Source organism: Hyla sarda, chromosome 6 (genome assembly GCF_029499605.1).
Source record: "Hyla sarda isolate aHylSar1 chromosome 6, aHylSar1.hap1, whole genome shotgun sequence".
Classification (NCBI taxonomy): domain Eukaryota; kingdom Metazoa; phylum Chordata; class Amphibia; order Anura; family Hylidae; genus Hyla; species Hyla sarda.
This window is the reverse complement of record NC_079194.1, coordinates 285,212,632-285,220,593: the sequence shown is the minus strand read 5'-3', so window position 1 is coordinate 285,220,593 and position 7,962 is coordinate 285,212,632. Positions and strand designations below refer to the sequence as shown.

The following is a 7,962-nucleotide window of genomic DNA, read 5'->3' as shown; positions in this document are numbered from 1 at the left end:
ACAACTCCCAGCATGCACGGACAGCCAACGGCTGTCCGTGCATGCTGGGAGTTGTAGTTTTGGAAAAGCTAAAGGTCCACAGTTTGGAGCCCACTGGAATAGGAGTTGTTCACAATAGAAAATCAGAACTAATTTCTTCCGAAAACAGTGACACCCCTGTTCTCAGGTTGTGTGCGGCATTACAACTTGTCTCCATTCACTACAATGGAACTGAGCTGCAATGCCACACACAACCTGAGGACAGGGGTGGCGCTGTTTTTGGAAGACAGACAACCCCTTTAATGGCTGCATTTTTCTTTGTCAATGGGGGAGATTTATAAAAAACCCGTCCAGAGGAAAAAGTTGCTGAGTTGCCCATAGCAACCAATCAGAACGCTTGTTTCATTTTTCAGAGGCTTTAAAAAAAAAAAATGAAAGCAGCAATCTGATTGGTTGCTATGGGCAACTCAGCAACTTTTCCTCTGGACAGGATTTGATAAATCTCCTCCAATGTCCCTAAAGATACGTTCTGACAAAATCTGCTGCGGTTTTTCCGCTCAGTAAAATCCGCAGCAGAGTAATGAGTCTGGTACCCAACCCCTACCGGTGACCGGGCACGTATACTGTGCGACGACACGGCACACACAGTGCGCTACTTCCGGGTTCCTATACTTTCACCACGCCCCCTTTTCTATACGTCATCAGGCAGCGCCTTGAACTGCACAGGAACCAGTGACGCGTGAGTACGTGGCGCTGACGTCAGCGAAACCTCCGGCATAGACTGTACCAGTAAGCGGCGGTGATCGGCGAAACGGACGGAGAACTGTGACGGGCACAATATAGGAATGTAAGTACAGACTCACCGGACTCCCGGGGCTGTCCTGTACCGGGGAACGGGGTTTGTTGTTGTCGGAGCCGCCACTATTACTCACAGCCATAGTGGGCAGGTTATCGTGGCTTAAATCGGTGACGTCATAAGAAGGGGTCGCGGTTCAGTTGCTAAGGGTGTGTGTTGTCAGAAATGTCCGGTGATTCCAGGGGGCGCCACTTGTTGCCGTGGAATGTATAGTGCTGCCTTTCTATGTCCCCTCCCTCAAACTGTGGCTCTCCAGCTGTTGCAACACTACAACTCCCAGTATGCCCTGAAAAGGGAGGGGGTGGCGCCACCCCAGTCGTCCAGTTTGTGTGTGGTATTACAGCTTGGTTCTACTCGCTTGAACTCAGTTGCACTGCCCCTCACAACCTGAGGACAAGAGTGGCGCTGTTTCTATCAGAGCCCCCATTTATTTCTCGTTTCAGTGCTCACAAAACTGCGCACCTCCAGCTGTTGCCAAAACTACAACTCCCAGCATGCCCGGACAGCCGTTGGCTGTCCGGGCATGCTGGGAGTTGTAGTTTTGCAACAGCTGGAGGTGCGCAGTTTGGGAACCGCTCGCCTATTGGTGGGAGGAAACCTGAAGAAAGCAATCCAACCCCATGGAGAACATGCAGATTATGTTGTGAGCGATAATCTCAGTCATAATATGGCGCCGTATAGTTTGACGTGACCCCCCCCCCCCCCCTCAGTCAGGGTCACGTGATGTTTTTTGTACGTGTTTTTAGCGTGTACTTCAGCAAAGTCCATAACGTACATGCTAAATGTAATAATAGCCTTCTGGTGCCATATGATGGCCAAAAGAATGACCCTTAGGCCAATGTCTGTCTCATGAATAGTATACCGCCAAAAATATGTGTGTGTGTGTATATATATATATATATATATATAATAAAAAAAATTCTAACCCCTTAAAGGGGTACTCCGCCCCCAGACATCTTATCCCCTATCTAAAGGATAGGGGATTAGATGTCAGATTGCCGCGGTCCCGCTGCTGGGGACCCCGGGGATCCCCGCTGCAGCACCCCGCTATAATTACAGCACAGAGCGAGTTCGCTCTGTGCATAATGACGGGCAATACGGGGGCCGGAGCAGCGTGACGTCATGGCTCCGCCCCTCATGACATCACGGCCCATCCCCTTAATGCAAGTCTATGGGAGGGGGCGTGATGACCGTCACGACTCCGCCCATAGACTTGTATTGAAAGGGACGGGCCATGACATCACGAGGGGCGGAGCCGTGACGTAACGATGCTCCGTCCCCTGTACTGCTGGTCATTATGCGCAGAGCGATCTCGCTCTGCTCAGTAATGATAGCGGGGTGCCGCAGCAGTGATCCCCAGGGTCCCCAGCAGCGGGACCCCGGCGATCTGACATCTTATCCCCTATCCTTTGGATAGGGAATAAGATGTCTAGGGGAGGAGTACCCCTTTAAGGACCAACCCAAATAAACCTGTACGCCCCTGAAAGACCAGGCCTGTTTTTTCACATCGGGGATGTCTGTCTTTATCAGAGAATAACTCTGGTAACGTTTCGCCAATCACGATAATTCTGACATTGTTTTTTTGTCACAAGTCGTCCTTCATGTACATAGTAAAAGTAGCCGATATCATTTGTAGTTTATTTTTTTTTTTACAATGCAAAAAAATCATGAAATTAAAAAAAAAAAAAATTACGATTTTTTTTGCTATTTTAACACTAATAGGTTGCATATATTTATACTTACTGACCAAATAGTTTATGAAACTTATACTTTCAGATGTCTACTTTATTTTGACAGCATTTTTTTTGTTTTTAATTAACATTTTAAATTAATTATAAGCCTAACAATTGAAATTTGAAAAGTACATCTTTTTTTTGTGTGCTATGCAAGGTTTGCAGAAATTTTAAGGTAGTAGAACATAGGAACACCCCCCAAATTACCCAATTTAAAAAACTAGACCCCTGAAGGTATTCGCTAGGGGGTACAGTGAGTATTTTAACACCATCGTTTTTTGGCAGGAATTATTACAATGTCAGTGTTAAAAATTCGAAATTTTCCTTTTTTCACAAATGCATCATTTGTGGGGCATATTTTTTGTACATCACTTCTGATATTGCAAGAAATGCCCCCGATATTTTATCGAGCTGCTCGGCCAGTGTTTGGAAATTTTGTTGGTGCGTGTTTTATTCCTTTTTTTACACTTTTTTCACACTTCTTGTTTTTTTATTTATTTTTTCACTTTTTTTTTTTTTTTTTTTTAGTGCTTTGGAATACTTAGTATTCCAAAGCATTGCAGGTATATGCTGCCTGCAAGTTTTACACTAGCAGGCAGCATATGAGGACATGCCTCAGGCACGTCCTCACAGGCAATAACCGGGGCAGACCTGGGGGTCCTTGTAAAGACCCCCGGCTGCCCAGATAAGCAGCAGCACCCCGCGATCATTGCGGAGTGCTACAGGAGAGAGTCAGGGAGCCCCCTCCCTCTGTCAAAACTCCTTACAGCTCGCGGTCGCTTCCGACCACGGCTGTAAGGGTTAAACTGCCGGGACCGAAGTTGTCTTCAGTCCCGGCAGTGTGGCAGGTCCCCGCCTGCCGGGGATTACACACAGCACCCCGCGATCGCGCTGCAGGGGTGACAGAGGGAGCTCCCTCCCTCTGTCATAACACTTACAGCCAGCGGTCACTTCTGACCACGGCTGTAAGGGTTAAACTGCCGGGACCGACGTTTACTTCGGTCCCGGCAGTGCGGCAGGGTCCCGGCTGTGTGTTACAGCCGAGTCCCTGCTGCGATCTCGTGGGTTCACTGGGCAGCACCCACGAGAGCCATGGACGAGTATACACGTCCTGGTGCGGGAACATTCATCCTGCCTGGACGTGTATACACATCCATGGTCGTTAAGGGGCATATATATATATATATATATATATATATATATATATATATATATATATTTATAGACAACACACTATTTTATACCTTGGTATCCAGTAAAAAAAATAAAATAAAATATTGCCGCAAGTGGACACTTGCCGACAGCAGTCGGCATACCCTGGTGCCACCAGCAGCCACTGTATATTGGGTTCCAAAGCCATAATGGTCCATATCACACACTTCCTCCATATGGACATGACGACATCACACAGTTCCTCCATATGGACATGATGACATCACACAGTTCCTCCATTTGGACATGACGACATGACGACATCACACAGTTCCTCCATATGGACATGACGACATCACACAGTTCCTCCATATGGACATGACGACATCACACAGTTCCTCCATATGGACACGATGACATCACAAAGTTCCTCCATATGGACACGATGACATCACACAGTTCCTCCATATGGACATGATGACATCACACAGTTCCTCTATATGGACACGACGACATCACACAGTTCCTCCATATGGACACGATGACATCACACAGTTCCTCCATATGGACACGATGACATCACACAGTTCCTCCATATGGACACGATGACATCACACAGTTCCTCCATATGGACACGATGACATCACACAGTTCCTCCATATGGACACGATGACATCACACAGTTCCTCCATATGGACACGATGACATCACACAGTTCCTCCATATGGACACGATGACATCACACAGTTCCTCCATATGGACATGATGACATCACACAGTTCCTCCATATGGACACGATGACATCACACAGTTGCTGCAGATTTGTCGGATCCATGATAAGAATTTCCGGTTCCACCACATCCCAGCGGTGATCTCTTGGATGAGATCTGGTGAATGTGGAGGCCATTGGAGTCCAGTGACCTCATTGTCCTGTATGAGATGATGTCATGTGACAAGGGGCATTATCCTGCTGGAAGTATCATCAGAAGATGGGTCCACTGTGGTCATAAAGGGATGGACATGGTCAGTAACAATACTCAGGTAGGCTGTGGTGTTTATACCATGATTAATTGGTACTAAGGGGCCCAAAGTGTGCCAATAAAATGTTCCCCCCCACCACCATTACACCACCACCAGCCTGAACAAGGCAGGATGGATAAGGCTTTATGTTGTTTCCACCATATTCTGACCTTGCCATCTGAATATCAGCTGAAATCGAGACTCCTCAGACCAGACAATGTTCTTCCAGTCTCTCATTGTCCAATTTTGGGGCCTGTGTGAATTGTAGCCTCGGTTTCCTGTTCTTAGCTGACAGAAGTGGCACCCAGTTTGGTATTTGCTGCTGAAGCCCATCTGCATCAAGGTTGGACGTGTTGTGCATTCAGAGATGATGGGATTCTGCATAATTTGGTTGTAACCAGCAGCTCCCACTACTGCTAAATCTGAGGTGGATCATCTGCCATCTGTTGACCTGAGGCCTGCACTTGGGGGGGGGGGGGGGGGGGGAGTTTTGACATGTGAAATGTTTTGATTGGATAGAGACCCCTCACTGTTCAGGAGAATGAGTGGGGCGAAGCATGCAGAATGTTGCTTCACTCCCCGGCTCACAGAGATCTCCATCCTGCGTCATAAGTCTATAGGGGCCGTCCAGAGAAACCTGTGAGCAAGATACCACACTCTTCTCCCCGCTGGTTCTTCAGATCTCTAGGGGTCTCAGCACCAAGACCCCGACCGAACAAGAATTTTGTCTTGTCTGTGTGACACGTCCGAAGTTTTGCAGCATGTCAATCATTGTTGGGTCTGCACTTACCTGGCGGGAGTCTCTAGAGCACCTGTGGCTAGAGTTTACACGCCTGGCATCCTTTTGGCACCCTTTCTTCTATATAAGGGGACGAGGCAAGGTTGCCCTCTTTCGTCCCTTCTTCGACCTCGCCCATGAGCCCCTGGCCAGGTCATTACCGTCCTCGGGCATTTATTCAGGCATTAAGGTGGGAGAGAAGGAGGTGAAACTCACTATGTTTGCAGATGACGTCCTACTCTTCCTCAATAATCCCGGTGCATCGTTACAGGGTATTCTGGACCATTTATGTTTTATTTTTTTATTTTTTTGGGGGGGGTGGGGGGATATAAGATAAATGGTACCAAGTCGGAACTGCTTCCCTTAGGGTCTTCCCCGCCCCTCTGGCTTCCTGAAGTTAGTGGCCTGGGTGTTAGAATTGCTTCGTCCTCTGTCACTTATTTGGGGATCAAAGTTGGTAAGACTCCTGACACCATTTATACCCTTAATTTCCCTCCTCTACTCTTGAAAATCCGTGCCGAATTGATGAGATGGGGGGGGGGGGGGGGGGGGACACCTCCCACTCACCTTTATGGGCAGATGTCATCTGATCAAGATGGTTAGCTTTGCTAGACTTCTTTATCCCTTAAAGACCTTGCCCTTACTATTCAAGCATGCTGATGTCTGTAGTTTGAACTCTGTTTTAATCAAATTTATCTGGGTGCGTCAATGGCCTCGGATAACTCTCCATAAACTCGTGCTAGGTAAACAGGATGGGGGCCTTAAAGCGGTACTTCAGTGGAATATTTTTTTTTTTTTATTAACTGGTGCCAGAAAGTTAAACAGATTTGTAAATTACTTTTATTAAAAAATCGTTATCCTTCCAGTACTTTTTAGCAGCTGTATGCTACAGAGGAAATTCTTTACTTTTTGAATTTCTTTTTTTGTGTTGTCCACAGTGCTCTCTGCTGACACCTCTGTCCCTTGTCAGGAACTGTCCAGACCAGCATAGGTTTGCTATGGGGATTTTCTCTTGCTCTGGACAGTTCCTGATACAGGCAGCAGGTGTCAGCAGAGAGCACTGTGGACAAGACAAAAAAGAAATTCAAAAAATAAAAAAATTTCCTCTGTAGCATACAGCTGCTAAAAAGTACTGAAAGGATTAAGATTTTTTAATATAAGTAATTTACAAATCTGTTTAACTTTCTGGCTCCAGTTCATTTAAAAAAAAGTTTTCCACCGGAGTACCCCTTTTTAACTTCCCTAATGTGAGGGGCTATAACTTATCTTGTCTGTTTAGGTTTGTGGTGGACTGGATACACGGGTCCTCCTTCCATGCCTACCCCATGGGACCTAACTGCTCTACTACACGTCCTGCTATAAATTGCCTTCTTTAGTGAAGCGTTCCATTCTCCTCAGAGACACGGTGGTGACATAGAAGGAGGTCCGGAAACTGCACCAGCTTCCTTTTCTGGTATACAAACCTCTCCCTTTTAAATGGGTACTCTGGCCCTGAGACATCTTATCCCTTATCCAAAGGATAGGGGATAAGATGTCTTACCGTGGGGGTCCCGCCTCTGGGGGCGGAGTTGTGATGTCAAGATACTCCGGCCCTGTGGTGGCCACCCGGCTGTTTGTGAGCTGGCACCGTGGCGTGCAGCTCAAACAGGTGGGTGGCGCATACAAGATCGCGGGGGTCCCCAGCAGCGGAACCCCCCGTGGTGAGACATCTTACCCCTTTAACTAATCACCCGGAACTTCCAACAGGTATCCCTTCCCATGTTAGTGCTTTGTGGGCATCTAAGGGCCTATCCACAGTTTGTAACCTTATTGATAGATCCATCAAACGTTGGATCTCGCCAATGTCTTTGCAGACTCTTTGGGTTGCCGTCTTCCCATGTGTTCCCTTTAGCTCAGCTGTATTTATTCCTCTCTGCTCACTTGAAAAAAAACTTAGATAAGGAATCGCAGGACCGCACCTTAGATTATTTCATAGGTACTACTCCGCGTAAACTCATTATTTCCACAATATATACTGCCCTCCGGAGGGTCCTTCTAAAAACAGACCCTACCACCCTCTTCTACCTGTGGTCCGCTTGGATACTGGATGATGACATTTCTGACTGTGTGTTGCGGGGTTGGAATGTCATCTGTAGATCCATCATTAACTCTGCACTCTACGGCTTTAATATTTTGCCATCTCCCGATTACCCTAATAGACTCACAGCGTGCCCTAAATTCTCCACATCTTTGAACAACATATGGCATGGGGTTAGGACCTATCCTCATACAATGTCCTACTGGGATCTCAGCCTGACCTATATTAAAGGGGTACTCCGCCCCTAGACATCTTAGCCGCCGCTGGGGACCCCCGGGATCTCGGCTGCAGCACTCACCTGTTGCGGCTTCCGGAAACGGTGGAGGCTTCGGCTCCCGACCACGGTGATGTGAGATCGTGACGTCAT

At 47.3% G+C, this 7,962-nt stretch overlaps 1 protein-coding gene across 1 annotated transcript in view; it reads left to right on the top strand.

Moving 5' to 3' along the window:
* Positions 1 to 668: 668 nt before the first annotated feature.
* Positions 669 to 7,962, top strand: part of STX5 (syntaxin 5) — a 41,819-nt gene continuing 34,525 nt past the window's right edge. Inside the window, exon 1 of the mRNA XM_056527561.1 lies at positions 669 to 826. The gene's annotated coding sequence lies outside the window, so the exon portion shown is untranslated. The remainder of the gene's footprint in view (positions 827 to 7,962) is intronic.